This window comes from Magallana gigas, chromosome 5, assembly GCF_963853765.1.
Source record: "Magallana gigas chromosome 5, xbMagGiga1.1, whole genome shotgun sequence".
In the NCBI taxonomy this organism is placed as follows: Eukaryota; Metazoa; Mollusca; class Bivalvia; order Ostreida; family Ostreidae; genus Magallana; species Magallana gigas.
The window spans coordinates 2,555,521-2,569,592 of NC_088857.1; the positions used below are offsets into that span (position 1 = coordinate 2,555,521).

At 33.1% G+C, this 14,072-nt stretch overlaps 1 long non-coding RNA gene across 1 annotated transcript; it reads left to right on the forward strand.

Moving 5' to 3' along the window:
* Positions 1-2,236: 2,236 nt before the first annotated feature.
* On the forward strand, positions 2,237-2,949 carry LOC117681176 (uncharacterized). Its single transcript, XR_010713894.1, has 2 exons — positions 2,237-2,503; positions 2,899-2,949. It is a non-coding gene; the product is annotated as an uncharacterized lncRNA (long non-coding RNA).
* Positions 2,950-14,072: the final 11,123 nt, after the last annotated feature.

Here is a 14,072-nt window from a genome sequence, read left to right on the forward strand (position 1 = left end):
TTGCATTTGAAAATTATATCGTACAATTGCCGATGTCAAAAGAGTAAACATGAGCACGGAGGGTATTGAATGCTGGAGAAAACGTACACAGGAGAAAACGTACCCAATTTATAGGGTACGTTTTTCTCCAGGAGAAAACGTACCCGGGAACGTTTTCTCCAAGAGAAAACGTACCCTATGGAAATAATAGATATTCTTAAATGAAATAAAATAAAATATACAATGAACATCTGTATCATTTGTTGCTGTAGTTTTTAAATGCATAGTCACCATGGTCACGTACTTAAATTAGTATGACAATAATTTGTAACATACACATACATAAACGTGGCCTGAGCAGTTTGATTAGTCGACAATTAATCCACCATTAACGAAACCGTTAAATAATTAGTTTTTATTGCAATCTCATTTGGAGAACTAAATGATGAGTATCTCAAGAAGTCGCTATCGCGTTTTTTAAAACATTTTTTTGAAAATTATCTATAGAACAAAGTTGCTTAATAAAACCAAGTCCAAGTCTTTTAAATATTAGTTTGATTCATATATATGGAAACTACTACGAGATGTAACATTGAACACTCAATTTGCTTCCGACGCCACTGACATGTTTAATGTGAATATTTCTACCTCCTGCGCGGGAAGGCAATACATAATATTACATAATAGTAACTTCTCAGGTATTTAATTGAGTATCACTATAAATAAAATCAGGGGATATTGCATAGAGAAACTCCAATCGGTAAGGCTACCGATAAATGGATAATTAGAAGAAGTAGTCTGATAACACTTTATTACAGGTCATTATTTTGTACTAAAATAAATGTTGCTACAATTATTATAAAGAATCATTTATAAAATGAATATATTTCTATACATCTATGCATTGAAATATGCATTAAAGTAGCATTTGAAAATTATTTAAAATGTCCAAATCATAAAGTATTAAATTCATTTATCTATGAAATTCTTACATTTCTGTATATTTATTATGCATAATAGTATTTAAAAGTATTAAAAACTATTAAGTAGTATAATAATGATTTTCACAGGGTACGTTTTCTCCAGGAGAAAACGTAGCCTAGAGATTCGGTACGTTTTCTCCTGGGTACGTTTTCTCCTGATCTACGGGAAAATTCGGTTGAATTAATGACGATAAAAATAATGTTTTCCCCAGAGAGCTACAACTAAGCAGCTATTTGGTTTATTAATTTAATTTAAGTTAATTTAGAAGAATCAATACTTATCAAAATCCATAAAATATATGTCGATCTTGGATAAGACGCATTTGAAAACTGAAATATTTAAAAGTATAGAAAAACTAGAGCAAAGCCCATGCAAAGTAACGAGTAGGTCTTCCATTGCAACTAAGTGAAATGATTATTGAATTGCCTCTATTAAAGTAGATCCAGTGTTCTGTGACGTCACACTTTTTTGTAAAACTTGGAATTCCTTAAAAATTGTGCAAGATAGTTTTATTTATTTTATGTGAATATAATCACATGGGTGTAATTAGAATTATTGGTAGGTTAAAGATATTTTCGCACTTAATTTTATACTAAATTTCCAAATTTTTATATATTTTATCTATGCAAAGGGGAAATAACTCTTTTTCTGACTTTTCTCTCAGTTGTATGTCTAAATGCTATAGTTTTTCTTATTCCAACGATTAATTTTAAAATATTTTTGTAATTTTAGTTTTCTGATAAAGTTGACATTAAAATTAAACAAGAAAAACAAATTTCTGCCTACAAGATTTTACTTTTAACAGAAAAAAAATAAATTTTTCTAATGCTAAAATATGCTTTAGTTTATGTTTTTCTGGCATCTCAAAAAGTGTGATGACATGTATATTTTTTCTAACAATTGATGACATTTAAGTCTATTAAGTCGAAATCAGTTCGGTTTTTCAACTTTCCTCAGAGCATTTTACGAGTATGGAGCTACCTTAAGTTGTATTCTTATTGCATGGTAATTGAAAATTTTCTATAGGCATCCATTGGCTGCTTGACATATCCCTGGAAGAGGACATCAACCAGCTAACACAGTCAATGAGAGATGTCTCTTTGAATTGATAAAATCATAATGCAAGTACACATACATGTACCAATGCATTTCACAATTTAAACATTTTTAAGGGTCATCAACACCGCTGGGAATTTTTTTTTTCCATACAAATCCAACCTTATAAATAACTCAAAGGTATGGATTTCTATGACATACTTCATTTACAGTAGAAGTCACTGGGTGTTCAGGATCATTAATGATAATCTGTTGCATGACACCTACATGTACATTTGTATTTCTTAGTAAGTGTAAAATTTTGATATATCTATTTATCTAATGCATGTATTATATTTTGTAGCAAATGGATATAATACAGACGTTTCAAAGATCTGTTTTGATGTAGCCTGAAGATTTTGTAATAAATGATCCAGGATCCAAAAGTTCTTCGCGGAGTTCAAAGACAGTTGCAATGTGGTTGCTAATTTAGTGACATATTAAGGTAATTCAATTTAGATAAGGATAAGGATTAATGCAGACATGTATCCAGTCACCCCCCCCCACCCCATACCCCCCTATATTCTTTTTTTTTTTGGTTTCAGCAAAGATTTTTCTTAAATTTTCATATAAAAAGTGAATTATCAAGGAGTTGCCCCCCCCCCCAATGCATGCACACACACACTTTTCTGGGGACTATGTGAAACTATGTGTTAGTGTACTTTAGAATATCATTTCACCCAAATGATTCAAGCTTATTTGCATAAAAAAAATATTTACCTGTTTACGTTGCTTTCCGCTTACATGTATAAATCATATTTTTCGTATAAATTATATTTTTTATCGTGTATTTAAAAACTCTAATGATTGTATGTACTTAAGTTTGTATTAAAATTTTAGAAAGAAGTTCAAACAAGCATTGTCATGGGAAAACATTAAAAAGGAAGAAGTTGGAGGTGGACAAAAATTAGGATGAATATACTAGAGGTAAAAAATTATTTTGTCAAATCAATACTTGTAATTGACTTTCTATTTGGCCCCTCTCTCTCTCTGAGAGCTTGCAAATAAAAGAAAAATTATTAACAATTGTAAACTTTCTTCATGTTGTATTTGCAATAAAATATAAATGGATCCTGTTATTCTTTAACAATATTGTTAAATAAAAAAGCAACCGAGGCATTTATAAATTTTACTTTATCATACAATGAAATTTAATGTAAAATTCTTTGGGTTTTTTTTCCAAGAAACTATTAAAGCACAGTAGAATGACAACAGTATAAATCTAAATGTAATCATTCATTTTTAATCTCGAAACTGTCTTTTTTCTGTAACTCTAATTTTAGATTAACAAGTAGCTCGAAATGCAAAATGAATGTTTCCAAAGATCCACTGAAGTTACTGAGTATCAATTGAAGTGATTCAAGCAGCAAGATGAAGTATATCAAGAATGAACTGAAAAATTAAAAATATTCAAGTAGTTTAATATTAAGCAATTTGCATGTGATATGCATGTAATTCATGTGAAAAACGTACGTTGGATCCACATAGTAAAACGTATGGAATGTATCACGTACTTCTAACACACGTGTAACATACGTTTCACATATGTTCATTAACGTACGTTAAACACAAGTGGTACTTAAATCACGTTAAACGTACGTGGGGTCACATACGTATCACACATGTTTAACGTATGTGAAACGTATGTGGCACATTTTGCTATGTACGCTTCTTTGCGGCTTCACGTGTATTTTTAAGGTCCTTCGTTTACCACGGAAGACTTTTTTGTTATTTCTTTGTTTCTTTTTCCCTATTCTTTGATATTATTTTATTCTTACAAATTTTGTACACGTGAGGTCTCGGAAACTGCTCGATCGATTTTCATGAAACTTTGCGATGTATAGATAATGATCTGAACCTTATTGAATATTTTTTATTGATGAAGTCAAATCCGCTTTTGAGATATCGTCATTTTAGCGATTTTTAGAAGGGTATTTTGTCGGCAGTACTCCTCGTAAACTATAGCAGATATAAACTTGAAAGTTTCAGTAATAGTAGACGAAAGAAACTGAAACTGTGCATGAATGTTAAAAATCACATATATCGCAAAAAGCGTTGGAGCTCGCCGGGACCTGAACAATGAGACTTAAAAAACTTCATAATTTTTTGATGTTTTCTATGTTTATCTCTTTTCTGAAAAATATTTTGTAAAGACATGTAATGTAAAAAAAAAGTTTATATTTAAAAGATCTTTCATTTGATATCAAGAAATTAGGAAAACAAAGGGCTCTAAAGTCTTTCATCTGTAGCACATTACTGAGAGATGCTATGTGAAAAATTATTGAAGAAAATATGTTTATCTTAAAGTTATGCATCCAAGAAATGTAATGATTTTATCATGCGTTACGTAATTTGGGGTTTTTAGGGGCCAAATGTCAATAATTTTGAAAATTTTTAAATGCAGTATAGAAGAAAGGAAGCTCAAAATATTATGCAATCTTCAAAATTTCGTCAAACGGCCCCTATAAGGAGATAAGGGATCAGCCCCTAATACGTTGTTTCTCATATTTGTCATCAAGAGCGGTAATGAATTTCTTAATATTTGTTGAGCCAAGCTTAGTTAGAATTAGATGACCTTTCATTTGCTATTAAAAAAGGGCTGGCCTCTAAAATTAGGGGACCAGAGGGCTTTAAAGTCTTTTTTCTGTAGCCCTTCACTCAGAGATCATTGTGAAAGGTTACAGAATAAAAGCAAAATTACATTGTAGGTATAATACGTTTATATATCCTAACAATGCTATGTTTTTCTCACGCGTTTAACCTGTTAGGGTTAAGATAGAGGTAATAAAAAGTTTAATCTTTTTCTATCTCGATTGTACACGTAAGAAATGCAAGTATTTTTAAAGGCAACGTAAGAGAAAGATAAGAAAAAGCATTAGTTTTCCACTCCTTTTTCCAAATCACGTTTTGTCTTCGAAAATCAAAGTCGATGATATCATATCACCTTCTAAAAATCGAACGGAAGAACTACATGTTGCTCGCAAGGTGATCGTGTCTTGTTTAATTTTTTCACTGATTTCCGAAATCTTTTAAACTTTACACTTCTAATCAATTGATTTTTAGATCTAGCATATGAACACAAATGCTCCAAACATGGCAAATGAGTTTGATAGCGCAGTGAAATTTGCTAAAATATGTGTGCTCTAGATTTGCAATCGTGTCTTTCTCCTATTCAATAACAATCGCAAACTTATATGTTATGAAACCACTTATTTAAGGAAACTTTATGATATGTAATGAGAATAACTAAGTTTTAGAGGTCACACGATGCATATATATTTTTAGCATTTTAATTTTTGAAATTCATGATTCATACTGAGATTTTGAGGAAACTGCGCTATGCTTAAGTAAAGGACTAACACACACACACACACACACACACACACACACACATATATATATATATATATATATATATATATATATATATATATATATATATATATATATATATATATATATATATATATATATACACACATTGACCTGGGTTTTGTGCTATTTTGACGCCGTATTTGTACTGCTTCTTCAAACAAACAAAGTTGATAACAAATGTTAAATTATTTCATTTTATTAATCTTAGAAAAAGGGCCACCTGAAAACTGTTCATTGTAATCCGTTATATCAAAAGAGACATCAAAAACCGTGTAGATTTATTTGATCTCTAAATTTTTTCATCCTAAATTGTCACGAAGAACTATCATACGACTAAATATTGACCTTAAAAAAGGATCGATATTTCCCTAAGACTCTAATTCCCAGAATCAGATGTAGAAAACAACCAAGGTCAACAGCATCGATCTCCTGATCAGGTCAGGTCATAAATGTAACAAACGACGATTTAATTCCGACAAATTTCATGCAAACATTAAACTGCCTTGTTTATGTACATGTATATCCTCAGAGATCCATGGAAAGACTAATGATTAAAACATGCATAATAAAGAAGTACAAAAAGTAGCGAACTCGAAATGTTTATCCTTTTTAAATATGACACTTTTAGTATGACCTTTTCCCACTTAAAATGTCATATTGCTTTAATGCCATTTGTCGCGTATAAGCTTAGCAAAGCGGAAACAGTTACATTAATTTTATTCATTATTTAAGGTATATCACTCGTCACATGTTGATTTCATTGCACACCTGGTCACTATATTTAAAATGAACTTGTTATTTTTTATTTAACCAGCACAAAAAGATATGTCATTATTTCATAAGTGCATAGCATTTGTAAAATAAACCCATATTGAATTCATTAAAGAAACAGGTTTTCGAAAGAAAAAAAATCATGCGGATTTTTTTAGACAAAAAGGTAGAAATAAACAATTTGATGAAATTTCAGTAAACCTGTCTTATTTCATACTTTATTTATTACGAACATGTTTAACATTTGATAGCTTCGGAACATATTCTACAAGTTCTGTGTGACAATATTTACAGTATGATAGACTTTCAGCAGAAAATCATGCAAATATCAGAAAAAGTATGAAATTTTGTAAGCCAAAGTTTGCAAGAATTTTATCTTTGAAGCCCTTTATCTAAAATTTTACATCACTCACCCCCATATTTTATTATGTCAAAATAGGAGTACATACTTAATTAGGCAACTTGAATTTATCTTATAAAATTCTTGATATTCAAAAGTTCTTATTACAAATTATAATTGTCACTACTAAAAGTGCAAAATGTCTCGAAGAAAAATGTACATGTATGCCGCTTCAGCTAATTTTTTATTTTTGAATCACTGTATTTAGTCTGATCAATATGCAAGATTAAATACAGTATTTGATGAAATAAATCTGTTGAATAAAAATATACTGGCAACAAGTGCCATTCGGCTGAAATTGCATTTTAGGTGCAAAATGGTTTAATTTAATTTGTCATAAATCAGAGGGCTGAAAACTGCCCCCCCCCCTTTCCTTTGTAATTTCTAACTGTTTTATCAACAGATTTCAATCATATACTAAACAAGCGTTTCTTGATACAACAACTTTGAGGAATGGGATACCTTAAGGCTAGTCGTAATGATGATAAGATAGACACTAAGAACACATTCATTCGGCATGAAGTTGCTCCAGTTTTATTCCTGACATTTTTGCACTGATACTTCGTTTTTCCCCAAATAAATATAGAATGCTCTTTCAATATCAATTTTTTAAAATGAATTTCATGCAGTATGTGTATAAAGTAATGTCTCTAGAATTTAGTTAACATTGTAGAAACTCAAAATCGTTGTTTAAGGCTAGGGGGGTGGGGGTTGGTTCTTAGATAAAGTTGCGTGTAAAATTTGGGCTCAAAATACTCCATTTTATTAATAAAGTAAAAAACGTTACACGCTTTTCATCAGGAATTGGACATTTTTATTACTTTAATTCGATTTATTAAATTGGGCTTTCATTCTAAGCTTATTTAACGAATTTAAAGTTAGTTAACCGAAATTAATGAAAACAAGCATTCTGAGAGCATTGCATAAGCAATACAAGTCCCCTACCGTTCGAAACATACAACTATTAAAGAACTAAACGAGATGTTATATTTTAATAATAGATAAAAGAACAGTGAATTTCAAAATATATATTCTGCTCTTGATCAAAAACGAACTTTTACTCAAAATTTTACTCTGAATGCATGTAACATATTTTCTTTCTGATTTACTAGTGTAATTTGAGATAATATTTGACATGTTTTACTCTAATGGTCCGAAAAAACCTTTTAACAGTTCTAACCCGATAACAAACCTATTTATAACATAATAAAATATACTGACGATAACATTTACAACCCAGTACTTGGATACTATTTTACAGAACTTAAATGTTTGTTACAGATGATTAAAGTAATGATACAAGTAATAAACGTTATCATTACTGACCACATTACACATCGAGCCCGATAACGAACCCGATTATTGAAGAAATTGGAATATAAAAAAATAATTTTCTCGAAAATATGTCTACAAGACACTACAAAGGTGTAAACTTGATTTGCAGTTTGATAATAATTTTGAAGCGGTTCATCAAGTTTCATTTTATTCCTCAAACGCAAAAAGAAAAAAAAGTGTGGAAAAATGAAGTGGGACAGACGGACACAGAGGAAAGCTGTAGTCCCCTCTGGTGAAACCAGTAGAGAACTATTAAAAGCTACATGAGCTGAAAATGTCTTATTTTCAATAATGAACAGAATAGTGTTGTCATTCCCTTTTTGTGAATCCTTGACCTTACTGTATCGTGTGTTCATGTTGGTGACCGTTATGCCATTCGGGATTTAGTTTACAAAATGCCTGCCAATATTGTTGCATTACACATTTTTTAAGTCAATTAGTTATCCATGAATAAGAAATTCATTTGCTTATGTCACAGGGATACAATTGAGTATAATTTAGTATTTAGTAATTCATTTATTTACTCATTCATTCATCCATACATTTCATTATTAACTCATTCATAGTTTACTCGTGTTTGACTGGTATTCGTGTTCTGTCACGTGATTGTGTTATTTTGGGTTGTGATTCACCAAATACGGTAATTACTACTGTATGTCTATATTTGGTAGTGGAAAAACAGGTTTTCATGGGTGTGTATGGTCAGTGCGCAAGTGTGAGTGATAACACTTAATTTATAATGTTTTGCACCATGATTTTAGAACATAACTCGTTTGCCAGCAGACAGCTACAGTTTTACGACTGGTCTGATTTAATAGTTTGCGACTGTCACTAGTTTCAAACTATTACATTTAAGTTTTACTGAAGGCGAATTTGGTGAGAAATACTTTCTTTAATTGTTTTTATCTTAAAATTAAAATATCTAAATATTATAAAAATGTATGCGTCAATTGTATGAGTGTTTTCATTTCAAGTCACCTTCTTATCATCATTATTATTCACCAATGCCATAATAAAGTGATGTTGGAAACTGGACATCCTTTTATTTATTTGTTTATTTTGTACGAGGAATAACGACCCCGTGACAAATGGCGCCCAACGCATCCAACGTATCCAACAACGAATATTCCAACGAAAATTCCAACTTCTGTCCTAGCATATAGGCCTTACTTGTGGAAAACATTGGGAGTTTCATCTGGCACGTGCGTACGACAAAGTCGACTCGGGTGACCGAGTTCCAAATATAAAACCGTCATCCGGAAAACAGAAATACCGGTATATATATTCATGTGAGCGCTCAAATATTTGATTTTGTGTGAAATGCATCACTGTGTTTCCTGTTATTTCTACTTCATGTATTGAATATTCTGGCCAGGCCATTGGAATTCCGGAAGATAGCGACCGTATATACAGGATCCGTGCGTGATTGACTGTTATCGGGTCAAAATCTAGGACGGCGAGGAAAGTCGAACACTCAGTTTCGCTTGAGTGACTTCAGTGAACTTATTGTGACCGACTGCGAGTGATATAATTTTACACTGAATATATCTTATGTGTTTATTCTCATTTCTATCATTGTACTGTTTATCATTTCTTTCATTTCTCATGTTGCTATTGTACCATTCATCATTTCATGTGTGATAGAGCTTGCGTGTTTAATTAGTGAGTTTGAGTAACCTCGCGTAAACTAAATAACTTTTACTTAAATTTCAGGGCCATTGACAGCTGACAGATCCAGACGAAGACAATCAGATTTGTAACTAACCCTTTACTGCACTTACTTGAGCATATCAAGCACTAATTGTTTACAGAATGTGAGAATCTTGCTGAAAATCGGTGAAATTCATTTTGAATTTTGGTTTCAAGTTTGAGTTGATTTTTCAGTCGGTTTACTAGTTCTGAAGTGTTTGTACTGAACTCAAATTCTTTGTCATCTGTTTTTTGTTCTTATTACAACTATCATTATCATTCATTTGCATGATTGTATACTCATCATATAGCTTAGATTAATTAATAACTGTAGTGATTAATTAGTGCAGTAGTGAGTAGACTAGTTGCATTAAGTGTTGCTTAAAAGTATCTAGAGTGTCGGTTGAAAACAATAGAGCAATTTAAGTATTCATTCTAGTGCCGATTTATTTTCAGCTTTAAATTCATCAGTTTGCAGTTTGTTTTTGTCAGATTTTGAATTGTTGATATGGCAGAAGGAGGTGAAAACCTAACAGGTGTTGATCAAGAAGCGGGAGCGAAGCCAAAGAAGGGGCGTGGCCGAGGATTGTCAAAAACAAATACATCTTTGGTAGAACCAGGTATAAAGCAACCCGGATATAAGGTAATAAGTAACCAAGAATATGACGATCTTATGGCATTGAAAGCTAGCACTCCTATCATAGGAAATGCTGGACCATTCAATTTCCCTGGTTCGAATGCATCATTACTGCAAAGTAATTTTGATGTAACACCTAAATTACCTATATTCAGTGGTAGTCTTGAACCAAACAAGAGTGAAGTTAGCTACGATGTTTGGAGTTTTGAAGTGAAATGTTTACAGAATTCGCATGCTATTCCTGAGGCTTTATTTCTTCAGACTATCAGAAATTCTTTAAGGGGTGAAGCAAGGTCAATGTTGGTATCCCTTGGGGAATCAACTACGGTAGATAAGGTCTTAGCTAAACTTGAAGGTTTTTACGGCTTAGGCAGTAGCAGTGAAACTTTAATGCAGGGCTTTTATAATGATTGTCAAAAGGACACTGAGTCTATTGTTCAATATGGTTCAAGATTAGAGTCAACGTTGTGTAAAGCTATCAAACAGGGTCATATCAGTGATGCTGCAAAAGAATCTATCTTGTGTAGTAAATTTTGGACAGGTCTTAAAAGCAAACCTTTGAGAAGTGCAACTAGGTATCTTTTTGATTCTGTGAAAGATTTTCAGAGTTTACTTAAAGAAATCAGAAAGATTGAACAGGAGGAACTATGCAGCAGTAAGGCCAGCGAAAAGTCGACAGCTCATCAGACCCTTGGTACAGCAAGAGTAGAGAAAGAGTCTACAACTAACGAGGAGTTACTCAAGACACTACAAAGTATTGAAAAAAGGTTAGAGAAAGAAGAACTAATGCATAATCAAAGTAATGAATGATCTCCTCCAAACACTAGGTTTTATGGCAGAGGACGAGCATTTCGCAGGGGGCATTCGTACAACAGAGGAAACAACAGAGGTAGGTATTTCAAGAAACCGTTTGAAGACAAAATCAGGAGTGACCCAAAAGAGTAGTCTCTTCCACTGCAGGGCAAATGGAAGAGAAAAGTAAGTGCCCTACAACTTTAGAAAAGAGAATGGTTGGTCCATCAAATACAAGTACTGTTAATTTTTGTGGAAAAGAGGTCATTGGTCTCATAGATAGTGGATCTATGGTCACTACGGTATCAGAAGAGTTTTATAATTCTCTGACTAACAAGCCTGAATTACATAACATTTCAGAATTTCAGCTGAATGTATACGGCGCAAATGGCAGTGAGTTACCATTTCTTGGTTATACTGAGGCTTCTGTTAAGCTACCATTTCTCCAAGAACCACTTTTTGTCCCAGTTCTAGTGACAAAGACTTCAGACTACAGTTCTAAGATCCCTGTCATGGTGGGTACCAATGTAATTCGATATTGTAAAGAATTTTCAGATATGTCCGACAGTGCTTGGAAAAGTGCAATTGAAAATTTGAATTTGAACTGTTGTTTACCTGTAAAAACTACGAACAGATTTCCTATTAAGTTAAAACCTAATGAAGTTAAGTACATTAGAGGTATTGTTCGTAATGTAATGTGTGTGCAACAAGGTTAACCCTTTAGCTGAGAGCTGTGTAATTGGAAAGTCAATGAAGCTGAAGTCAGAAGAAGTCGATGAAACACCGCAGAAGCTTAGCAACATCGAGTGGGATAAAGTTATAAGTAGAGTCAAGGATCTGTTAAACGGCGGGGTCAAACCATCTGGTAATAATCTGCAACAGGAATCAGAACCAGTCAGGTTACTTTTAAGGGAATGGAGACAACTGGTGGTTGAGAGAGGAATCTTGGTAAGAAAGGCGGTGATTGCAGGAGAGGAAGTTCGTCAGCTAGTTCTTCCTGGTAAGTATAGGAGTAGTGTACTCATAGGACTGCATGATGACATGGGTCATCAAGGGCGAGATCGAACCTACTGGTTAGTTCAACAGCGATTCTTCTGGCCCAATATGTATGCATATGTGGTTGACAAGGTAGAAAAGTGTGAGAGGTGTGTAAGAAGCAAGACAAGAGATATACCAAAAACTGGATTGGTGTCCATTCATACAACAAGACCTCTGGAACTTGTTTGTATTGATTTTCTTACTCTGGAGAAGTCAAAAGGTGGGTATGAATATATACTTGTAATAACAGACCACTTTACGAGATACGCAATGGCTGTTCCGACCAGGAATCAACTGGCATCAACAACAGCAAAGGTACTGTATGAGCAATTTATCTGCCACTATAGTTTCCCAGAGCGTATACATTCCGACCAAGGGAGAAACTTTGAGAGTAGTGTTATTAGGGAGCTCTGCAAGATTGCCGGAGTAAGGAAGTGTAGAACGACGCCGTATCACCCAATGGGTAACGGTCAGGTAGAAAGATTTAATCAGACGCTTCTCAAAATGATGGGGACACTCGACGATGAGCAGAAGAAAGATTGGAAAACTTACGTTTTACCGTTAGTTCACGCTTATAACGCGACAAAGCACGAGACTACAGGCTTTTCCCCGCACTACCTTATGTTTGGTTGGAATCCACGATTAGCCATCGATGCCTATCTGGGATTAGAGGATTCACAAGAAAAGGTTAGAAGTAGAGAAAACTATGTCCAGAAGTTGCAGAAATGATTACTCTACGCTTACAAGATGGCAAGGGGTAACATCGGAAGGAACTCGAACAGGTATAAAGAGAATTATGATCACGGTGTTAGGTTTGAGAAACTAGATATTGGTGATCGAGTGTTAGTAAAAATGTTAGTGTTTTCAGGCAAAGCCAAACTCTCAGATAAGTGGGAGAGAGACCCGTATGTTGTAGTAGAACAGCCTGTTTCAAACATTCCAGTTTATAGAGTCAAAAATGAGGTGTCTGGGAAAATAAGAACGTTACAGTGAAATCCTTTATTGCCTTTTATGTGCATAACTGAATCTTCTAGTTCAATTATAGAGTCAACTGAGAAGATGCCAAGACCAGAGCACAAAGAATCAACAGAGAAATCAGATATTTCATAATCAGAATCCAGTGATGAAGGAACTATCATTAGAAAAAGGAAAGGTAAAACTAAACGAAATTTGAGTATTTCAGAAAGAAAATCAACGGCAGATTCATATGATAGTTCTCGGCAGTACTCCACAATGGGATCATCTCATTCAACTGGTCGGTCATCTATCACAAGGAATTCAACAAAAACGTTTGAATCGCCAACACCGGAAATAACGGAACCAAGGAGGTCTGAAAGGGTTAGAAAATCCCCAGAAAGGTATGGTACCTGGGTATCTCCCCAACAAACCCACGTCTGGTATGTATGACAAGGAGAGAATGTCACAGGTAGAATAGTGAAATTCTGCAGACAGAATCGCATATTGTGTTGTATTTTAATTACATATTTTCTTGAATATTTGTTTTTAATTTTGTAGTATAAGTAGAATGTGGTATGATTATTTTAGTGTTGATAAGATGATTTAATTAGATTTTGTCGATAGAATATGTCATAGACGGTAGAACATGATATTATTCTAATATGAATGATATATATTTTAAATATTTAGTAACAGTATTAAGTTATATGATTTGGAGAGGTTATTATTCTTTTCAGTATTCTCCCTTAAGAAATGTCAGGAGACATTTTATTTAAGCGGGGGAGAATGTCACAGGGATACAATTGAGTATAATTTAGTATTTAGTAATTCATTTATTTACTCATTCATTCATCCATACATTTCATTATTAACTCATTCATAGTTTACTCGTGTTTGACTGGTATTCGTGTTCTGTCACGTGATTGTGTTATTTTGGGTTGTGATTCACCAAATACGGTAATTACTACTGTATGTCTATATTTGGTAGTGGAAAAACAGGTTTTCATGGGTGTGTATGGT